The sequence below is a fragment of the Canis lupus genome, chromosome 2 (genome assembly GCF_003254725.2).
Source record: "Canis lupus dingo isolate Sandy chromosome 2, ASM325472v2, whole genome shotgun sequence".
Taxonomy (NCBI): Eukaryota; Metazoa; Chordata; class Mammalia; order Carnivora; family Canidae; genus Canis; species Canis lupus.
Window position 1 is genome coordinate 15,260,347 of NC_064244.1, and position 24,006 is coordinate 15,284,352.

Here is a 24,006-nt window from a genome sequence, read left to right on the forward strand (position 1 = left end):
AAGCAAACATGTTTGATATTTTTCGTCAGTTTAAACTCCCACAAGTTTAAAGAACTCGGTTCTTAATGTATCATACTTTTCTCTTTGGAAAGTTCTAAGCCAAGAAATAATAAAATCTTGGACTTTGAAGGAGCACTAAAGATCACCTAACTGAATTTCCTGATGTAAAAGAGAAATAGAATCCAGAAAGCTAAGGTTATTTGCCAAAATTCATACTGTTTATTAGCAGTAAAGACATGGCTTGTGTAGACATCTTTCAGCCATACCATTTCCAGAACCCCTGAATAGTGTCTCAGTGGAAGGTGTGGCAAATAATAGTATTCTTGGGTCAATTTGAACAAATTCTCTGCTGAAGACAATCAGAAAACCTGAAAAACTATTTTTTTTAAAAAAGTATTCTTGAAGGTATCAAAAAGTTAACCAAAATAAGATTTAATCAAACCAAATGAAGGATAAGACAGAAGCTTCATGGGGCTGGAAGAACAAAAAATAGGTGTCTGAGGCTCACCATGTGTGGGATGCTCTGGCAAACCATTAAGTCTTGGAGACCCAGAAGGAAGAAATACTGAAAAACAGTAAGTCCTCAAGTGGATTGTAGCACAGATTCAAATAATCTGGGTGGTACAGAAAATCCTAGTCCTTGAAATTGAATTAAGATGATCCAAGAGCACTAGTGTACCCAGATACCTGGAAAAAGAATAAACTTTGCTGGAAGAAAAGATCTCATATAATTTTTATGTTTTTTCAAATACAATGTCAAGTACAAAAATTAAAGATATCAAGGCACAAAAAACAGATGACAAAACATAAATGAAAACTGCAAGAAACAGTGGAAAGCAGACATGAATGCAGAGGAACTCCAGATGGTACAATTACCAGAAATATTCTTTAAGGTAACTTTCTTTCTATGTTCAAGAGGGGGGAAAAGGGCTGAAACCTCAAAAACTTTAGAAAAAAATTGGAAATTATTAAAATGATAAAAAGATTTGAAAAAGAAGCAAATAGAAATTCTAGAACTGAAAAATATAAAGCCAAAATTATGAGCTCACCAAATGGGTATAGAGCAGTTTAGACATAGCTGAAGAGGATATCAGTGAAGTGGAAGGTAAACCAGAAGAAAATATTATAGAATGAAGAACAGAGAGTCAAATGGATAGAAAATATAGAAGTGAAGATTAGAAAAAAAAAAAAAAAGTCCCAAATAGAAGATTCAAGATTCAGTAAGCAATGGAAAACAATGAGCATAATAGATATGTGGGCAAACCTAAAATACAATTGGCTGTGCAAAACAATACTATTAAGTTTGGTACTCTCTAAAATATGCATAGAAACTCCCACTTCCTTCCTCTCTAAGAGGAAGAGAAGAAGGAGGAGGAGGAGGAGGAGGAGGAGGGGAAACTGAAGAAGGACAGTGAGGGGGAAAGAAAGGAGGAGGAGAGGAAGAAGGCAGAGGGAGGAGGAAGTATGGTTCAATCAGACATTCCATGAGGTGCTGTCTTCCATAGCGAGAGCTTATGCCTTTCCTTTTTTATCTTGCAGTCCCTCTTCAGAAGAATTTGAGATTGGATTTTGTAAAATTTGGGAAATACACAGAAAGGCAAAGAGTAGAGATGCAGATCTTCCTATATTCCTTGAGAATAATAGACTCATTTTTATGAAGTGCTTACTATGTCCCAGGAACTGCTGTGCTTCACAAATATTAGCTCATTTAGCTCTCATAACACTGTGATGAAGTAGGACCTGTTTTTGTGGTCTATACCATAAATGGAGAAGGCAAATAAAGAGTTAGGAAATCACCAAAGGGACTGTGCTAGAGTAGGGGGGTGAGGGGCTAGAATTTGAGGCACCTTATACTGGTTCTTCTCACAAATCCCTTTCCAGCCACACACCTGTGGCCCCTGCCCCCAGTCCTCTGCTACACACACACACACACACACACACACACACAGTTTCTCACCTCAGGCTGGAGAGTTCTATCATGTCTCCTAAAAAACAATTCTTGTGTGGGTTTTTAGCTGCCATGTATTCTGATCACATGACTTTTTACATCAGAGAATTCTGTGTGGATCGCTAACATAGGGTAGTGGGGTGTTGCCTGCATTCATTTGGTTGATGGTTGTCAGGGAAAAGGCAGAGAAATGAATTCTAAGGCCTCTGAGAGAAGCCATGGTGCTCAGAGTGTCATTCCTCTTATGTTAGGTATGTGGGACCTCAGCAACAGAATGGAGTCGTTGTGTTCAACGACTTTCTGTGTTCTCTCAGAAAGAGATCAAGTTCCATATGTTTTTGTAGTAGAGGATGAAGTGTGCTCATTTTTACTAAGTACATAGGTTACTCCCTGGAGTTAATTCTGGGGGCCCCTCCTTAGAGACAAGACCTGGGTTGGTCATGTGTTCTTTCCTCTGTTTTGCATGCAAATGTCTAGAGAACAAGATGCATGACTTGGTATAATATTAGGAGCTGTTTATTCACACATTTGATAAGTTTATATCTGAATTGAATTGAGCATTATTGAAAATTGGATGAAAGGAGGAAGGAATAGTATATAAAAGGTGACCATTTGGTGGAAGCCCCTTTCTTGTTTCCATCATTTAATTTGGTTGCTTGATATGTATGTGGTTTTGCTTGAAGTTATACAGTTGCTCCATTTTGCTCCTCACCACTCAGAAACTTCCTGATGCCTCCCTGAGGAAGGTTCTGTTTTACTTGGAGAGGGACTCATGCTGTCCAGGGTGTAGCTGGCCCCTGTCTCTCAGTGTTCTTGCGAAATCTAAGGCCTCAAAGAGATAGGTGAAGCTTTTAGAGTGAGGGCTGCTGATGAAAAATTTTTATTTGTTGGAAATTTTAAGGTGCATTTTATTATGAATGAACATCTAGAAAGCCCTTTCTCCAGAGAGCTGCATGGTTGTTCCTCTGTATTATGTCTTTATCAAATGCCACCTTCTCTGTGAGGCCTGCCCCAACTATCATATTTAATAAAATTGTAAGCCTTCTTCTGCTTCTAGAATTCTCTACATCTCACTATGTTTCTGTTTTCTTCACCAACCTATTACTGCATGTCATAGGAAGTATCATAACTGACTTTTTTTTTTTTTAATTCTTCCCTCCTGCCTCCATGAGGGAAAAACTTTTGTCTTGTTCACTGTTGCATCCTCATGATACAGAACAGTGCCTGGAGCTTAGTAGACATTCAATAACTATTTTTTGAATGAATTATTGTATACTGTTCAGAACTGACCCAATATTATTCTAGTGATACCCACATATACATATACATTTTGAAGTACAAGAGTATTTATACCTTAGCATAATCTGCTTTCTACATAGTTGTTTTTGGTCCTCTGACAACACTGAAATACTAAGGGTTATATTTGTAGCTACTGAGCATCATCTAGGGTCATCTTACCTTCTTGAAGCAAGTTGACCCCTCATGGCCATGAGCGCTAAGTGAAATGTATTCACTGTCCCTTGATCTTTCATCCAACAACCTGTTTTTGCCTCCTTGACACGTGAAGTCCTTGACTTCTTACCTTCTTCACCACGACAACATTTTAGAGAGAGGCAGAGAAGCTAGGTGTGGTGGTGGTGGTAGGCGGGGAGGGGGGCATAGCCAGCTCTCAGTGCAGAACATGTGACCAGAGTTGAACCTGAAAGCAGCTCAGGAAGCAGGAACGACTGGGATGATGCCAGAAACTCTGTGTGAGACTGGACTTCAGTCCAAATGCCCTCCAGACTAGTCTGACCACAATTTGAGCAGAGGCTTTGAGGATCCACTTCTGTATTCACAGATCAGTCTTGTTTATAAGGCTGTTCACAGTTGAACAAAAGTCGTTCTGCCCCTAGAGAGGAGCGCTGGGCATGAACAACCAAGTTTGGCAGTGGGTGCCTCCCAGAGCGATAAATGTCTGAAACACAAACAAATGACAGCAATAAAACATGCAGCTCTCTTTTGGGAAAGAGCCAAGAGAGCCAAAGAACAATTTTAGACCTGGTCAGTTATCTGCAGGGCTCAATTTTGACCCGAAAGAGGCATCAGTCCTTCAGCTGTTACCCTACCTTTCTCTGCAAAACGTCACCTCGTGAGCACAGAAATGGACCCTCCAGTTTCAAACAAAGCTCCTGAGGAGACATCATCCCAATCCCCTCTACATATTTTCCCACTGATCCTAGAAACCGCACATCAAGTCCAATTGTGGCAAATATATTTACTCCCACTGCTGTGGGTTCCCTGCATATCTGGGGGGCTCATTGTCAAAACATCCTCACAGGCCATCAGCACAGGGCTATCTGGAGACTCAGGGGCATGCACTTGGTCTGGAGTTCATGGTTCAGGAGGCAGAACTGATTCACTGCCATAAGAAAGTGGCTCAAATCCAACAGGGATGCAATAAGTATGGATATTTTCAGCCCTTCTTCATGCTTGAGCAAATGCTCTGGTTGCCCGTTATCTTCCTCTTTGTTCGCCCTCATTGTCCTGACAACCCCACAATAGAAACTACATGCCCTTCAGATCTGATCAGGGTTTAATAAGCCCACCCTCCTCTGCTGGACCCTAGGAAAGTATATACACTGAGACTGAGAACCTGCCTGTGAAGCTCTGTGATAGAAGGGAGTTAAAAAAAAAAAAAAAAAAAAAAAGCCATTTTGCTTATTATCTGCTTTTGCTCCTGTTTCTCCAGCCACCCTCAGGGCAATCTCAGCCCAAATCTGGCTTTAGAGATACTTGAACCAGGCTCCATTTCCTCCTGGTGACACATTCCTGAGGGCCCTGCCCTCTTGGCCTACAAATCCTGGAGGGGCTGTGGCATCTCTCATCTAGGCCAGATGATTTCAGGGGCCAAAGATTTACTCCGAATCAGATCTTCATGGGTGTTCCTTCCCTCTTTCTCCCTCTTTCCTTTATGGCTGTCTTTTTCCAGGCACACACAGAGAGAGAGAAAAAAAATAGTTTAAGAATATTGTAAAATATCATAGTCAACATTTGTTTCTCCATGCCCCCACATTCTTTTCCACTGTCTCTGTCCTTCCTTCTATGGGCTTGTTCCTACATGGGTCTGCATTTGCCCCAAGCACAGTGAATAGTCTGTGCTCTTGGAAGTGTCCATTCTTCATGACATAACCCTGACCCCACAGCTCTTGAATATCAGTCCGCTCTCCTCACCTATAGAGCCCTTTGAACTTCTCCTTGGTCTAGATCACATCCTTCCTCATAACTTTGTGATTCTGGACACGTGCCTTATCTCCTTTTCTAAATTATAAATTCCTTGATGGTAGGAATAGGATTTTCTTTATCTATGAGTCTCCCAAGTACCTAGTAAAATGCCTTGCTCAGTAAATGGCTTTACTGAACAACTGAATAAGGATCTGTACTGAGAAAGGATCTGCTCTCTTCTTTCTTCCTCCTTTATTTACTCTTTCTGTTGTTCCTAGCACCTCTCCCACAGGGAGGAACAGGACATGAGATATGTGGAAGTTAAATATAAATGTATCAGCACCTCTGGGTAAATATTACTGGTCCTGGATATTGTGCCTGGTAGGTTCATCAATCTGATGTCAGTGCTGACCTTGCTGAGAGTAGCACATGGAGGCCTATGGGGCATCAGAGCTGGTTCGAATCCTGGCTCTCTGACTTGCTACCTACATGGCCTACATGGTAAAGGCTCCTCTCTAACCTCAGTTTTTCCATCTGTAAAATGGGTATACCAACATTTACCTGTGGACATGAAGATCAGCCTGAGAAATGTAAAGCACATAGCATGGTTCGTGGCACTAAGTATGCTCTACAAAATTTAAATATATTTTTAATTTACTTATTTTGCTATCTCCTTCCCCATGACCATGGGCAATTTTAGTGCTACCAAATGCCAGGAAAAAAAAAAAAAAGAACAGAGATAGAGTTACAAAAAACTTGCTTGCCTCCATTTGGCCACTGACATCCAGATTCTGTTAATAGAAAGAAGATGTTGACTTATCCAAAAATTAGGCTTAACATTGCATTTCATAATTTCCAGATAGAATTTCATGATGGGGTCTTTTCAGCCACTAACAAGTGTTCAAAAATATTAAGTATTTTGAGGAGCTTCAAAGAAGAAATGGTTTTGAGGAGTTGATAGCATATTGCCAAAATGCCTTCTCACTTCCTGAGAAATTACGATCCAGTTCACAGACTTGCATTCAATGTCTCCTTTCCTTCAGCTGGTTTCATTATCACAGATCAGGGCTGGGCTCAGGGCTCTATTTCCCTTGGGTAGACTTCCTGTAGATATTCAGACCACTGGGTTTACATCATGCAAGGGAAATAAAGGCCAGACTCCTCCCCATCTCCCACCAGACAGCAAGAAGCGCCATGACACAGCAAGGGAGAATAATAAAGAAAGAGAAAAGAATAGAAGACAGGGACAAAGGGGTAATAAATGTGACTTCTTTGTTCAAACATCTATTAAATACCAGTTACTATGTGGTAGAACCTTTTCTGGGGAGCACCCAGGGAGATTTAAACAAACAAACAAACAAACAAACAAAAACATGAAGAGAGTTTGGTACCAAAGAAAGCCAAGGAAAGAAATCTTCCAAGCAGAAAGGACTGTTAATGATGTTGAATGCCAATGAGAAGACATGTCAGATGCAACCTGAAGTGGCCATTGGATTTGACAGTAAGACAGGCATTGCTCTCTCTGGAGAGAAGAGTTTCAGGAATCGAGACAAAACTGTTAGGACAAGGAACAGGTAGAAGATGAGGACATGGAGACACTCAGTTCAGACAACTCTAAGAATCTTGACTGAGGAGAAAATCAGGGGGAAAAAAGCCATTACTGCAAGGAAACACAGGGTCAGAGATGGGCTTGTGTGTTGCTCTTCAGGTGGGAGACATCTGAACATATATAAATGTGGATGAGAAAGCACCATGTGAATGGGAAATATTGCAAATCTAGGAAGAGGAAGGATGGGCTGAGGTTCCTACAAGTGGGGAGGGGTGGGATCTTGAGTAACTAGAGTAGGGATGGCCATGGTCAAGAGGAAGAGGAAGAATTAACATCTTACGGAAACTTGAAAGAAGGAACAAGGACAGGCAGAGTGCAGGGAACTTATAGGTCAGAGACAGGGGGTGGGTTAGAGTTTGATGGAGCTCCTACCCAATGGCTTTTGTTGTCATCATGGTGAGGATCAAGTTCATTAGTTCAGAGGGTTGGGAGAGGTGGTAAATAGAGACTTAGGAAGAGAGGAAAGTTTTCCTGAGAGGAGAATGGCAGGGAGCTAGCTGGAGAAACAGAGGAAGGCTGCAAGACCAAACTGATGTCGGAGACCAAGAAAATACAGTTATGGGACTATCTCCAGCAGCATCCTCCAGTGCAGGGGCAGGATTCATCCAACAGTGGAGGCATGGGATTTGAGAAGGTGAATGGATCAATTCAGGGTTGGCATTTTATTGAGTTAATCTGACCCAAGTACAAGAGCAATAATGGACATTTTACAAAAGAATAGCAGGCCCAGAATAGCAAAGAGAGCAAGAAGAGGAAAGCCAAGGGAAGACAAAGTTTTTGCAATAGCTTGCCTCATTGTTCCATGATAATCTGACCCCCACTTTGCCTCCCAGAGGTAAAAAGTTTTCTGGAAAATCTGACCAGCAATCGAGACAGCTGCTTAGATTTCCTACCCACCTCTTCCAACCATCCCAGCAAACTGCCCACCAGGTCCATGGCACTGAGAGTAGAAGACTCTGTGCCAACTACTGGTCCAGATTCACAAACCCAGTGAGGTAAAGCTTGCATACTCTTTGGGCCTCTTCAGTACCATGTTTGAACCATAAGTCAAACAATCTCACTCTTGGGTTCAATTCACCATGACACCAAAAAACCCAGAGTGACCTGTTGCTAAGACATTTTTCTGTCAAAAACAGCTTTTCAACTTAAGGTATTCAACCTCACGGAAGCTTCATTTTTTTTTTCTTTTGCAAAATTTTTGAAGATAAGTTCTTGAGTTAGAAGAGAATGGCCATTCCAACTTTTAAGAAGACATACTGGGGACACCTGGGTGGCTCAGTGGTTGATTGTCTGCCTTTGGCTCAGGTCGAGGTCCTGGGGTTCTGGGATCCAGTCCCACATCGGGCTCCCCACAGAAAGCCTGCTTCTCCTTCTGCCTATGACTCTGCATCTGTCTGTGTCTCTCATGAATAAATAAATAAAATATTTAAAAAGAAAAGAAGAAGAAGAATACTCTTTGGATTGAGGAAAACCAGAGAGAATTAGCACAAGCTGAAAGAAAAACATGAATAAGAAAGATAAAGGCCATAGGAGGCAGGAAGAGTTATTTGGGGCCAAGCAGGTAGCACATAGAGATTGTTCCGACTTTGATAATTTAGTGTTTGTGTGGCGTGTGGATGAGGCCCCACAGGCCGGGGACAGCACTCCAGCTCTGCTGTTTGATCTTTGTCAGTAATGAGATGCCAGCAGCCCCTACTTCAAAGCCTTCCCTGATACAGATAATCTCCCGAAAGGCCCCAGAATCTCAAGTGATCTCTCAGACTAAAGTATGGAGGGCACACAGACAACGGAATAGATGATAGAAGAGGTACGGCTTGTTTGATATTTCCTCTTTGATTTCTTTTAAATGCCCCTGTTTTCAGTTTCCAAAGGGACTGTCTGTAGCTTCCACACCATTAACACCCAAGATTAGCATTGTCAGATTATGGGGAGGATCCGAGGGCACCCATAAATTTTATCTTTCTTTTTTTAAAATTTTATCCTGTCTGTGAAAATTCTGGCAGTCTAGATTCAGTGACAAATGTGGTGCAGAGTAACAGTATCCAGCCTGCTGTGGGGACAGGGTTTTCCTGACAAATCCATCTCCGCTCAGAGATTATACCCGGATTCTTTTGAGGTTTAATCTCTTCTCTGAAACAGTTGTGCACTCCAGGAGGGGGAGAGAGGTGGGAGGAAAGGCCACAGGCTATGAGAAACATGTTATAAAACAGCATGAGCATTAGTTTCTTGTATCCAATTATGCTTTGAGTTGAAAGCATATAATTTTCAAGGCATGTTGTACCAGGAAACGTATCTGGAGTATTTTATGTTGGACGACCTCACATTCTGAAAGCTAAACAGCAGGGCAAGGTCACTCCTTATGACCTGATCTTTTGTTATCCTCAGACGTGAAAAAAAAGAGTTGCATTTCAGTGCTCTAAGAAAACACCTGAGATTCAAAGGTTTAGAGGCAATCAGCTTAAATTAGCCTGCTTAAAGAAAGGAATAAATACTTGATACCCTGTTAAAATATGTAGAATTTACTGTAAAGGATTCTTCAAAAATAGAATACCAAGAAAGCTACACGCCCATGTGCTACATTGCAGTCTCTTCTGAGGATGGAATATGTCTCTATCGGGACAGGGACCACAGCCATATTCCCAGACAGCACGGAGCCTGGTCATTATGCTTGTTGACCAGTTGTCTGTTGAGACCATAATGGCAGGTGATTGAAATGCTCCCAGGTAACAAAGATGCACACTACCCAAGAGATCAGTCTTTGCTCTATCCAAAAGGTGGAAACTGTATTCAGAGCCCACAGTGTCCAGTGTTCACAACGTTTTAGTGACTTGACTGATAAGACCTCACTAGTATGGCAGACATTGCTGACACTCACCCACATCTTCCTCCTGGGCCCACAGCTGGACTACCCTTCCCAATCTCTTTGCATATAGGCAGGCCCCACGGCTTGTTCTCATCAATGGAAAGTGAACAAAAGGGATGAGGGACCCTTCTTGACTGAGGCAGCTTAAAAGCAAGTGCATCTTCTCCACTGTCTTCCCTTCCATATTGGAATACCACAGAGCTGAGGCCCTGTTGCAGGCGAAGCCATATGAGAAGCATGAATGACCGTATGGAGAAGAACCCCACTGAGGTGCACTGGACCGTGTTCTGAGCAAAAAATACAGCATTTACCACATTAGATTAGACCTTTGAGATGTGGGGAATTTGTTATAGCAGTCGGTTTACCCTGACTAATACAGATGGGAAGAGTCAGAGCTGTCATTTGAAGCCAGTTCTCTTTAAATCTGAATCTGAGTTTGCTGGAGTGGTGTGTTAAAAATACAAATGTAGAAACTCAATCAACCGGAACTCCTCCAGCAACCTCCCCCATGCTCTCTGAACTGGGAGCCTCTTGTCCTTACCCCTGTTGCTTCCATGTATGTATTTTCTCTAGCAATTGTCACATAATAAGTCTAGAATAGATATTTTATCCATCTGTCAATCCAAAGCAGCATTGTACATCTAGCAATCCGTAGTTGCTCATTTAATATTCATTTATCCAAACAAAACAAAAAAGAATCTTTTTATTCCTTGCATTTTCAGACTCATGAGGTGACACAAAGTCAACCAAAATCAGACTGAACAAAAAACAAGACAAAAGAAAAAATAAAAAAGAAAGAAAACAAAACACTTTGTATTCAATTCCATGGTATGGAAAGTGTCAGTAAAATGCATTCATCTATAAGTGTACTGCCGTGAAGTGCAGTTAATTATTTCAGGAGGCTCAGAATATTACCAAACCCAGCTCTGTCCCAGCTATAGACTCTGGAGTTACCTGGCAGTGATGTGGAAAGTACAGGTGGGTACCCGGGCCTCACCTGAGTTAGAACCTCTCCAGAAGTACCTTAAATAAGCACCAACGTGATACAGAAGCCTGGTGCAGGCTATTGCTGTACAAGTAGAAGGAGGAAGAAATGTGTTCCATTTGCCCTGTCTCAATAGCAGAATTTGAGGACCTCGTCACAGAACCAAGAGGAGCAGTGAGCAGTGTGTCTTCTCCCCAGCAGCTGCCCATGGGAAAAGACCCAGCTTGTCAACTCAGGCCTCTGGGAGTCCCGTCTCCTTCTCTGGCATCTAGAACTAAACACTGGTCCACAACGTGCTTCCCTCCCATCCTGCGAGATGTCTTACTCACTCAGGCTTTGTTTACAGAGCTCTGGGACTGTTGGTAAAGTGACATCGTGTGTGGGCACACTCCCGACAGCAGTGTGAGTTGTGTGATAGGCACACTGTGGCTTGAATGGCCTCTCATATGCGTCACAGAGCATCACAGTTGTTCTTTCTGCTGAACACAATATAAGGCAGCACAGGCTTTTAGCAGAGCTCTGCTGCTGAGAATGTATGGCTTTGGTTTTAAATAAAGAATAAGAAAAGCTTGAGATCGATGTGCTTATTTAACAGCAATATCAGAAATGAAAAATAGGGCTTTTTTTCTATTTTCTTTGTCTGTGTTTTCCCTTGTCCCCACACTTCTCCCATAGACAAAGAGAGTTGATAGTCACTGTGCTCTGAGTATTGACAACAGATCTGCTTCTGGGTGTGATCCAGGGCATCACTAGGTTTCACGCACGACTAATGAGTTGAGGGACAGCCACATGATGGTGGTTCCCTGGAACTACTCTCCCCTGGTATCTGTCCAGTAGATGTGTTGGAGCTGGGCTCTCTCAGGGCTTTTTCATTCTTCAGACTCTGTGATTTTGTGAGAGGTGAGACATGTTTCCAAGCAGATTCTGTTTACCTGGTAGATAATCTACCTTCCCTGGATCCTGGACCTTCACACAAGGACAACACACACACAAAGGGGCAGTATCTAGAAGAAGGAACATATTTTAACCATTGATGCCAGTGTTTGGTACTCATGGGTGAAAGGAGCATGGTTAATTAAAATCTCTAGATGATTTAGTCACATACTCTTCTGCATTTCTATTTCATCTTTACTTTCACTACTCATGGGATTGTTCTAAGGATGAAATGAATTAATATATGTAAAGCAGTCTGAACAGTGCCTGGGACATGGTAAATACTAAATAAGTGTTTGCTATTAATGTTATTACTGGCTGTACACTGAATAGAGTAAAAATTGTGGAAGAGTTAATAGCTGCTTACATTTAATTTTGAAACACTTATGGTTATGTTTGTGAAGAGGTACTTCATGGGCAAACTTGCAAAGGTAGTAAAGATATTCTAGGATCTTCCCATTTCCCTTCATCTTCTGCTTTTTTGCCTCTTTATCCCTATCTGCAGTGTGCCTCTCCCTCCTCCTGAGGTCTCTTGGATGACTCTCCACTGCAGTGGCATCCATCCGGGAGACCTGTGATCCAAAATATCTCCTAATTCCAAGTAAACAGCAACAACATCTCCTCACTGAAGATGACTTCAGCTAGTTCTACAATCAATGCATAAACGCGCAAAGTTTTGCCTGCCTTATAGATTTAACATGTTGACCCTTCAGGGTGGGGCTGGGGTTGCAATGTTTTGCAACTTGCATAGTGAAAGAGGTATTCAATTTGATATCAAATCTCACTATTTTTTAATTCAAAAAATATTCACTGACTGCCTAGTATGTGTTTGCACTGTTCGGCACTAAGCGTAATGTAAAATCAGCCTTCCTGGAATTTGCATTCCGCAAGTGAGGCTGACAATACATACATACATACATACATACATACATACATATAATTTCAGTTAGTCATTTAGGGTTTTACATGCTGCTCTTGACCCAATCCTATTCTCTTTCCTGCAGCTTCTCAGACTGAAGGAGTTGGTCCTGAGTTGCTGTGGATAATTCAGTTGAGAATAGGCTGTGTGTTCAAAAAAATGGCTGGCCAGAGGGAGGAAAAGTGAGATGTTTTCTGCATCATAAACAGGTTGTCTAATTCTGATAGCCTTTGACCTTGCTCCTTCCTGCCGCTGGTCCTGTGGGAAGCTCCAAGCATACCAGATTCCTCACTTGCCAGTCGTACTGCAGCCTATAAAATATTTATACTGACTTTTCAAATATATACATTATTTACTTTAGATTCTATAAAATATTTACACGTCATGCTAGATATATGAAATATTTATCTTGCACCATGTTTTTCTTGCTAAAAGTCAGGAAGACTATTTGGATTGTTCTCAAAATCATGAGGAAGGATGGTGTTGAGAGAGTCAAGGGTGGGCACATTAGGGGACAGAAGCAATATCTCTCTACAGTCCAGGGAAGGTGCTCTTCAGGGAGAAGCAGGGTACTAAAGATGTGTCCAGGAGGAAAGTGCATACGTGGTGTCCTCCATAGGTTTCCTTACTGTTACGGACTGAGTTGTGTCCCCCACCAAAATTCATGTGTTGAAGCATTCACCCCCATACCTCCAAAGTGACTGTATTTGAAGATAGGGCCTTTAAAGAGGCAGTTAAGTTAAAATGAGGCCATTAGGGTGGGCCCTCATCCAATCTAACTGGTGTCCTTATGAGAAGAAGAGATTAAGGCACACCGAAAAATACCAGGGGCGCCTGCATGCAGAGCAAAGACCATAGGAGGACACAGCAGGAAGGTGAGCATCTGCAAGCCAAGGAGAGAGGCCTTAGAAGAAGCCATACTTGCCAACACCTTGATCTTGGAGTTCTGACTTCTGGAATTGTGACAAAATAAATCTCTGTTGTTTAAACCAACCATGTATTTGTTTGTTATGGCAGTGCTAGCAAACTGATAACAGCTCTTGGTTCAAAATAGGTGCCGGATCAAGGCATCTCTGAGTTCAAACTGATAGAAACTCTTGCTCACTTCTGCAGTTGGAATCACTTCCTCAGCTGAAAATCAACTGGATTCATTCAATCAAGTAGCAAGACAAGGAGCTCAGGAGCACCTCAAATAGTGCATTCATAGTCTACAAAATGTATTAGAAAATTTTGGGTATTCTTCCCAGGTGTCCAGCCAAATCAGTATGCTGTTCCTTCTAGGGAGGGCCCACCCACATCTATTGTCCACCTTGCACAACACGTGAAGTTCAACCATGGTGGCTATGAAGTCTACTTGTTTTGAATTACATCTAACACTGGGATGTGAACCCTGCACAGAACTACTGGTCCATCTGATCCTGCACCTTCTCTTCTGCTTCCTGGGGACCCTCATCTAAGCCTAAGCCTCTGTTCATTGCACTCGTACATTTAAATACTTCCCAAGTGGAACATGGACAGTTGCTCTCCAGATTGCTCTCAGTTGTCTTTCCCTCTGTGCATTGTGTCCCCTCCTCAAGCACAAGGACTTCTCCAAGCCTATTGACTTCTCAGGCTCCAGGAACAGGATCTCAGCTTCATAACTATTTCTCTACAGATGGAATGATGATAGCCAATGGTGGACACTGTTCAGTCAGTGCACAAATATGCTACTTTTTCAGAATCAGTTATACACCAGGCTTTAGAACCTTCTCCAATTATGTCTAGATGAGCATGAGGCCCTTACCTGGTGGGTACTATTGCTTTAATTGCCTTCTGTTGCATCTGAGGTTATGAGGGGAAATGCTGATGGAAGCCCATGTCAGTGAACACAGGTCAGTATCTCTATGGTTTTAATAACTTAAGTAGTAGTCATAGCCAGCTTTTTCTGTAAAGATATGTGCCCAAAGTCTTGGCATAAGCAAAGAGAGCTGTGTCAGCTTCCCTGCCCTCTGAGTTTGCTTTCTGTGTCAAGCCCACTCATAGGTCCAACCTATATTACTTGACTTTCCACCATGTGCCTGGCACTGTGCTTCTGGGAATGTGGCAGAGACCCACAGAGGTTTCCCTGACACAACAGGATAGGTACTGGGCAGGCCTACCCCAAAGTCAAGGGTAGAGCTCCTTTACTTTTCTCTCTTTTTTCTTTCTTTCTTTTTCTTTCTTTTTTCTTTTTTTCTTTCTTTCTTTCTTTCTTTCTTTCTTTCTTTCTTTCTTTCTTTCTTTCTTCTTTCTTTCTTTCTTTCTTTCTTTCTTTCTTTCTTTCTTTCTTTCTTTCTTCTTTTTTTCCTGTCTTTTCCATTAGCAGTCTGTAAGTTCCTCTGTGGAAGATAAAGGCTCTGCTAGTTGTCTCACTATCTGGTAAAAACAACTCTCCTAGAAATCAAATAATCTGCCTGTTGTATTAATGACCAAATCTTTCTCATTTTCTCCACATTTAAAAGATTGGGATGGAAACTTGGGAAATTAGCAACTTTTTCCCAGAGAATTCAAGCCATCCTACACAGACAACCCATTCTTGGTGGCACTGCTAAATTGTGCTTGTCCAACCCAGGTCAGCTACAGTGTGAGACATGGAGAGGCCTGTGTGCCCTCCAGTGTCTCCTCACTGTGATGCTTAACCAGCTTTCCTTTCGTGAGCTCACAGGCCAAAGTAGAAGGATGTATCTGGGTGCAGCCAGCCTTGCCAGCCACCTTGAGCCCTGCTGGTGCTCAGATCCAGTAAAGGCCTTCATCAGTGCGTTGATTGGAAAGCAGAACTTGATTCCTCCCCTGGCTCTGGACTCCCGCCAAGACCTTCTGATCTGCTGAAGAATGGCTCCATTAATGGGTTACAGAGGCTGTCTGCCTTCAGCATGGGGGTGGGTGGGGATGGTGTCTGAGTCTTTCAGATTGGGGCTGGGACTGGAGAGAGGGAAGAACAAAAAAAAAAAAAAAAAAAAAAAAGCAGATGCTGTCAAAATAGTTTATTGCCTTGATTCATTAGGTTCAGCAGCTGCCCCAAAGAAAACAGATTCCTAGAGAACTACTAGCCAGACAGCATTGCTCTTTCAAGGGAGCCTGATGGAGAGCAAAGATAAGGCTTTGCTTTTAAGGTATCATGCTTACCTTAACTGGATTCTTTTTAAAGACAGGCCTGTGTGTGTGTGTGTGTGTGTGTGTGTGTGTGTGTGTGTGTGAAAGAGAGAGAGAGAAGGAGAGAGAGAAGTGAGAAGGAGACAAGGATGCGACAATACCAGGAACACTGATGTACAATGCTTGGCTGGTGTATGCTCCTCTTTTCCCAAAGTAACACCACCAAGAACTCAGCTAGGGGTTGTGATTAAACAGAGCTTTTCTGTGTCAGTCTCATCCATGCTCAGCAATTTAATTCCAGAGATAAGGGTCAGGAGCACACAACACAAAGCTTCTGGAAACTGCCCAGACTTCACCCCTCCCCAGCTGCTCCCAGCCCAGCCTGGGGTTATTGGGGTATAGCATTCTGATTACAGGGTGAAAAGGGTTTAAATGTCCACTTAGGGGATGGGATGCCAACTAAATCAGCTGCTCTTAGAAACATTCAAGTGTTTTAACTGTTTAAAACCTTGTTATTTATTTATTTATTTTACTGAACTGAATAAAGAATGCACAAAACATAATGTATTGTTTGAAGACTAACTATAAAGCAATTCCTTTGTAAACACAGCCAGGTCAAGACAGAGAAACTGGCCAGCTTCTGGGAAGGTCTCCTGCCCCATCCTTATCTTACAACTCCTTCCACACCCCAAGGGACATTCTGCCCCAGTGTGATCTTATAGCTCCCCCATACCTTGAGGGCACCTTCTGACCATGTGGTGGCATTCTGAAGTAGTACATATTATGGTGGGGTGGTATTTCAAATGATTTTTGCTGGTGTGAGGGTCAACATTTTATATTTGAATTATATATTCATATAAATGTATATGAGGGGGGAATTTGCACCTCAAAACAGTGATTTTACAGATAATGGGCTAAAGAAGATTTTTTTAACACAGGATAATTTAAAGGAAAATATGAAGCTAACAAATCCATGGAGTATACAAATGTGGCAAAAATCACATTGGTAGCCCACAATGGCCGCCATTCAGAAGCACCACTTTAAGGTACTTGGGCAAGAGCTGTCAAGGCTAGAAGAGACTTGAAAGTCATGTAAAGCACTGCTCCCCCCAAATTTCCTGATCAGATATGCTTATTGTCTGCAGGTTGTACCCCAGCCCCCTGAACTCAAACCTCTAGAAGCAAGGACAGAGGTCTGAACAACCTGCAAGAATTTCAGGTGACTCGTGGCCAATAGAGATGAGGAGATTTAGGTTGAACCCAGTTCCCACATCCTCGGAGCAGATCCTAAAGCTTATTTACTAGGAGACAGCACCAAGTCTCTGAGCCTGGTATCTGGCCCAGGACCAACCAGGGTCTCCTGCCTCCCAGCCCAGAGTCTTTCCTTTATGCCAGGTCAGGGGTGCCCCTGCCCCACTCCCTAGAAGGTTAGGGCAGGAAGAGTTGGGGAAGGTATTTGCCTCTGAGCCTGACCGAAGCAGGGACTGCAAGAAGGATGAATCAGGGATGGTGTGAAGGCCAGAGAGCACAGATCTAGAACAGAGAACAGACAAGTTTCTATTGGACCATGGCACTGGGGAGATTTGTGGGGCTTTCCAAGGGCTTCCAGCTTCCCCTCTCTCTGTCTAGCTGGAGGGACTTCTAAAGCAAGAGAGTCAGGACTCAGAGAGATAAGCTTCTGCTTTTACAATAAGACAAGGTAGCAGATGCAATTAATCTATCAACAAATTTTCATTAAATTCCTACTATGTTCAGCTCAGAGTGCTAGGGATAGAAGGGTGAAAAGCAAAGAGCATGGTCCCTTTCTCAAAGGGCTCACTGTCTATCTGGGCCCAAAATGATAAATATGACACACAACAATCACCTTCCAACTTGGGTGCCTTCTTCCCATGCTGTGATTGTAAAGCAAGATAAGTGCAGACCATGGTGTCTGGGAAAAATTTCAAGGGGGGGTGGGTCTGAGTAAGATTTCAATAAGAGAGGATGGCTATCATCTTTATAAGTGATTGAGAGCTCACTATAGCAGACTAGGTTTCTGTCCTTGCCCTTCTTCCCAGACAGCATTGTCTGGAAGGTTTCTGTCCTTGCCCTCCTTCCCTACAACACACGCACATGCGCGCACGCGCGCACACACACACACACACACGCAGAAAGTTAAGTAAATATCAAGACATGTCCTGGCAGGTAGAAGAAGGGATAAAAAGGCTGCTAGAAAAAGAAGAAGTGATAAAAATGCAATGGGGATTTGAAGACTGAAGGAGGTGTGTGTGTGTGTGTGTGTGTGTGTGTGTGTGTGTCTTCTTTAAAAGACACCAGCCATTTCTAGGTTACTTCATTGATAAAGCCACCATCATTTTGGAGCAGATCTACTCAGTCTGGGGAAGAAGAATCCAAGTGTGATGGATGTAAGGAAGGAAGGGAAGGAAGGTCTCCATTCCCCTGGAAGATGGTGGTAATTGGAACCATAGTATGGCTTAAAAGAGGCTAGGAGAAGGGTAGTAATTTCAACAAAAGCAGTTTCAATAGACTAATTAGGACAAAGACAGTCTTTCAAGAACTTTGGTTCAGAAATAAAAAAGAAAGATAAGGGAAACAGAATTAAGAAAGCTTTCTTCTGGGATCCCTGGGTGGCGCAGCGGTTTGGCGCCTGCCTTTGGCCCAGGGCGCGATCCTGGAGACCCGGGATCGAATCCCACGTCGGGCTCCCGGTGCATGGAGCCTGCTTCTCTCTCTGCCTCTCTCTCTCTCTCTCTCTCTCTCTGTGTGTGTGACTATCATAAATAAATAAAAAATTAAAAAAAAAAAAAGAAAGCTTTCTTCTTATTTGTTTAACTTGGGTTAAGATTGGACCATGTTACAAATGGCCAACAGGTTCATGAAAAAATGCTCAACATCACTTGACATCAGGGAAGTAAAAGTCAGTCAAAACCACAATGAGATACCACCTCACACCAGTCTGAATGGCTAAAATTAACAACTCAGGCAACAATAGATGTTGGTGAGGATGCAGAGAGAGGAGAACCCTCTTACACTGTTGGTGGAAATGCAAACTGGTTCAGCCACTCTGGAAAAAGTATGAAGGTTCCTCAAAAAGTTAAAATAGAGCTACTCTACAGCCCAGGAATTACACCATTAGGTATTTATCTAAAGGATATAAACATAGCAATTCAAAGGGCACATGCACTCCAATGTTCATAGCAGCAATGTCCACAATAGCCAAACTATAGAAAGACCCCAGATATCCATTGACAATTGAATGGATAAAAAGAGTGTTTATATATAAATGTTTATATATATTGTTTATATATATGTATGTATATGTGCATGTATATGTATATATACATATATAAACTGTTTATATGTGTTGAAATATTACTCAGCCATCAAAAAGAATGAAATCTTGCCGTTTGCAATGATGTGGATGAACTAGAGGGTATTATGCTAAATTAAATAAGTCAGTCAGAGAAAGACAAATACATGATTTCATATATTTGTGGAATTTAAGAAACAAAATAGATGAACATAGGGGAAGGGAAGGAAAAATAAAATAAGATGAAACCATAAGAGACTCAACTACAGGAAACAAACTGAGGGTTGCTGAAGGGGAGGTGGGTGAAGATGGGGTAACTAACTGGGTGATGGGCATTAAGGAGGGCACTTGATATAATGAGCACTGAGTGCTCTATGCAACTGATGAATCACTAAACTCTACCTCTGAAACTAATAATACACTTTATGTTTATTAATTGATTAAAAAAAGATTAGACCATGTTATATACTCAGAGGCAATAGAAAACACATAATTGAAAGGAAATATTTGCTAGAGCAAAGCCTTGAAAAATGGAAGGGGATAAGATACAGAGCATAGACTGGTACATTAGGCATGAGAAAAAAGGGGGTAGAAAGTATTGCTGAGAAACCACCACCATCATGATCAGAACAACACACTTTATTTCACACTTATTATTTTTGGTCATTCTACTAAGCTCTCTCTTTCTCTCTTTTTTAAAGATTCCATTTATTTATTCAAGAGAGACACAGAGGGAGAGGTAGAGACATAGACAGGGGGAGAAGCAGGCTTCCTGCAGGGAGCCCAATGCAGGACTTGAGGCTGGGAACCCAGGATCATGGCCTGAGCCAAAGGCAGATGCTCAACCATGGAGCCACCCAGGTGCCCTCTACTAAATTCTTGCATTTATTATGGATTTTCTTTAATCCTCAACAAATATATGAAATAGGTAATATTATTGTCCCCATCTTCAGATGAAAAAACAATAACTCAGACAGGTTAAACAACTTATTTCAAGTTATATAGCTGTAAGTAGTGTTATCTAGATTCAAATTGATATTGTCCAACTGCAGAGCCTCCACTAAGTAATGGGCAATGGATGTGCTGGATTAAAAAACAAAATGAATTTCTGTAGCAGGTATGGTGCCAGAGATTGGATATTTTGATAGGATCAAAGAAGAAAGAGGTGTGATGGTCAGAAAATGAGGAGACCAGAAGAAGAGGGGGTTGATCAGATGGCTAAAGGAAGACTGGAGTTTGAGGTGTCAATGACAGTCCCAGGTGATAAGAAGGTCCAGTGTGGCTATGAGTGTGTTGGCTGAATTAGAAGGAAGATAGCACAGGCCAAAGATCTGTGATCTGACTTGATCTTTGTTAGGTATTCCCAACATACCCAGATCTGCTGGGTAAATTACCAAGGTGTGAAGGGTACAAGAGATGACAATGCATGTGAGGAGTTAAAGAGTTTGATGAATATGAGCAAATGACTAAGAAGTCCAAAAATGAGAGCTGCAGGGGATTGATTATGAAGAGTGGTGTGGATGGATGACAAGAGCATCAAAGGAATGGTGATTTCTACCATTGTGTAAATCCAAATGGGTGGATGAGTGATGGTTTGAGGGCAGATCTTGTGGGCAAAAATGAATTTACTAGCCTCTGGGTTCTCAGAAGAATGACATCCTTTCTGCAAGTGGTTTGCTGGGCAAGTAGGTCCTTAGAAAAGAGCCAACCAAGTTTTCGGAAATACCAGAAGAGTGGTATAACAGTTTAAAATGCTTGTTTAATAGAAGAAAAGAGACACTGCTCCACCCACCGGTGCTCTCTGAGACCACTGTGTTAGATAGTCATGTAGTGATCAAAAAGAAACATATAGTTCCTGCTCCCATGGATTTGTAGTCTAAGAAATGCATTCATGAAGCTAAAAAATGACCAAAGCAGCTATTTAATTGGAGTCATGACAAGCAAAGAAAAACTCTAATGTGCAGTGTGGTTATATACCTAAACCATGAGAACCTGACCTGGCCTGACAAGTCCTAAAATGCTGCCCTGTGGCACTGATAATTAGGCTTAAAGAAGCAGGATAAATTACCCCCAGGGCGGAGGGTGGTGGTGGTGAAGAGCATTCCAGACACAACAGGTATCTGGGAAGAGGCTAAGGATACTAGTTCATCTAACATGGAACATCGATTTACAAAGAAGAGAGATCAGGGGGATGAGGTGGAGGGTGGTCGGGGCATAGGAGAGGAAGAACAGAATAGTATGAATATAAAAATACAAAGGAATGATAGCAGTGAAGGAGCTAATGCTCTGCTTGAGCAAGCATGAGAGAAATGTGAAGCTCAAAGGACATGGCTGGCTCTGTTCCAAGCAAGACCCTGGGATCATGTGGCTTCAATGGCTGTGTAGGCTGAACTTCTTGGTGGTTCTAGAAGCCAGCAGAGGCTGAGACCCTGAGTGGAGTCAGTGTTCTGGTCACACTTCACCATATCATTCTTGGCTCTGCCTATTCCTGCTACTGCAGACCAACTCCCAACTCTTGTTGCTGAGTTGGGGTTTGTACCTGCACTGTGTCTGAACAAATCCAGAGCAATTAATCAAATTATTGAGAGAAGTTTACCCACTTAGTGCAACATAATATAACATAATCATCATGTTTATGTGGTAGGCAGGCTCTAAGGTGACTCCAAATGATTCCTGGTATTCACACCCTTGATAATCCCATCTCATTGAGTAATTTCTAACCATTAAAATACAGCATCTTTGATGGGCTCTAACTTTTGTGAAGAGATTACAAAAGACTGTGATTTCCCCCTTCCTAGAAGACTCTCTTGCTGTCTTTGGTAAAGCAAGTTGACCTATTGGAGAGGCTCACGTGGCAAAGACCTGAAGATAGCCTCCAGCCAACAACCAGAAAGGACTGGGGGCTTCAGTTCTCTCAACTCTCCGGGAACTAAACCCTACAAAAGCCAGGTATGTGAACTTGGAAGCAGACCTTTTCTTAGTCAAGACTGCATAGGAGACCCCAGCTCTGACTGACACCTTGATTGCAGTCTTGTGAGAGACCCAGAGACAGAAGAAGACCCCATTAAGCCACGCCTGGATGGCTGACCCACAGAAACAGTGACATCATAAATGTGCATTACTTCTAGCCACTAAGGCTTGGGGTTATTTTTGTTCTACAGCAATTGATTACTAATACAGTCAAGTATTTAAAATGCATTCATTATTCATTCATCTGCAGGGCATTATATGGAAATTACTATATGTAAACTTCTAGTTTAACAATGTAAATGATTTGCACCCTGAAGGATTTGGACCCATAGTGTGTAACAGAAAGCATTATATTTGGCTGCCAGCATCCCCTCACTTTCCTAACAACACTGATTTTGTTGGGGATCCAGTGCTGCTTCTCACTCCCTCCTCCCATACCAGCGTGCTTCAGTGTCTAGCAATGGAGTCTCTCATGACTACATTTTGAGAGTAACAGAAGGAAAAAGAGAATCATGAGAGACCATTTATTATAGATAGTGGTGACCTCCCAACCAGACTGTTTGGGTCATGAGTTTGTTCTACTGCCTACTTCTTGTCCCTCTGGGGCTCCTTTGGTTTCTTCATGCTCCCAGTCCTGGCCCCCAGTGCCTGCTAGATTGTTTAGTCAGAAAAAAACCTGGATAATTCATCAAACAGTTTGGTAGTGGGTTCAACAGGACTCAACCAAAGGACCATCTTCCTGAATCAAAAAATTGCTGCCACAACCTCTCAGAAGAAACCACTGCTGGTACAGCCTGCTGAAAATTGAAAAACGCAATCAACCAAAGGCTTCTTTGGTCTGAAAAATCTCATACAACCACTTTGAGTAAACCTTCCACTGAGTCAATTGGTGGTTTGAGTTGCTGTAGACCCAGCTCCCACCACATCTGCAAGTATTCCAGAAAATTTCCTCTAACACCAGCAACAAGTAGACCTCAAAATGGGAAAATATAGTTTATAGTTCAACCTGTGACATGACAGGTGGCTGGTCTCCTTTAGGGATGACATTACACTGAGACAGCAACTCTTTTAGTTTTCCCTGGGATCCATGCCCCTTATTCTGATATTTGAGTGAAAAGATGTTTGCTTCTCCTGCCTGAAGTCAAACTTTTCATTACTTTTCTGCTGTTTGGACTCCTCTTCTTACTAGTACAAAGAACACTGACTGCTTTCAAGTTATGATTGACAGTCTGTATTGCTAGATGGGGAGTAAGGAAATTGATCTCCATAAAGTCAGACCTGTATTATTGATTACCTGTAAAGATTATTTTCAAAATAATTTCATCAGTCCATTTAGATTGGGATAATAAAGTTTTTGCCAATAAAAATGGCACTGGAAAATAGGCTTGCTGTAGAGGACCCAGCCAGAATCTCATATCCATACCCCAAAACAAACTCAGAAGGCAGAGAAACCCACTCCTAGATGGACATGTTTCATAAACAGACATAGGCAATTTGAATCAAATTTTCCTTGTGGAATTTAAATATCCATGGACTGGGTTTATGAGCACTGAATAGAGTGTTTGAAAGAAAGATGATTCTAGAATTGCATGGAATAATTTGGAAGCCAATTTCTTGTTTCAAAAAAAAAAAAAGAAAGAAAGAAAGAAGCCTCAGGGACCATACTTTGGTTCCCCAAAATAGTCTGAATAGAAGAGTCTTGTACTTATCAATCTGAAATCTGGGAAGTTAGTGATCATAAAGGGGACTGATCATGGATTTCAAGTGAGAGAAGTCAATATGCTGGCGTTTTCCACCAGCAGTGTTTAGCTACATAGAGATAGGCCTAAAACAGGAGAAGAGCTGCATTTAATTATGGTTGTGGTTTAGCCCAGGGAGGGGAGAAAAGGAAGAACCAGCAAAAAATTTTATGTTCTCTCAAAGAGAGTGATTGATGATGGAATTTAAACTGGGTGAAAGAGGATGTGAAGGAAGAGAAGAGAAGAGTGATAAGGACAAATCAAATGATTGATCCCATCTATCTCTATAGTTCCTATTAGAGCTGAAAAGTGATTGGAGAGTGGGATGTTTGCAACTGAGATGATGGAGGGGTTGTAGAGATGGGTAGGACATGGTTGGGAGATAAGAACAGTTGGAAGAAGAGGTAGAACAGGG

The 24,006-nt window shown here is 42.0% G+C and overlaps 1 long non-coding RNA gene across 2 annotated transcripts in view; it reads right to left on the minus strand.

Annotated features, from left to right (window-relative positions):
- LOC112670389 (uncharacterized) overlaps positions 1–24,006 on the minus strand; it is a 59,782-nt gene that overhangs the window by 5,729 nt on the left and 30,047 nt on the right. For both annotated transcript variants that reach the window (XR_007405462.1, XR_003142937.2), the window contains exons 2-3: positions 3,407–3,905; positions 509–687 (exon numbers count right to left, since the gene is read on the minus strand). This is a non-coding gene — a long non-coding RNA (uncharacterized LOC112670389). The remainder of the gene's footprint in view (positions 1–508; positions 688–3,406; positions 3,906–24,006) is intronic.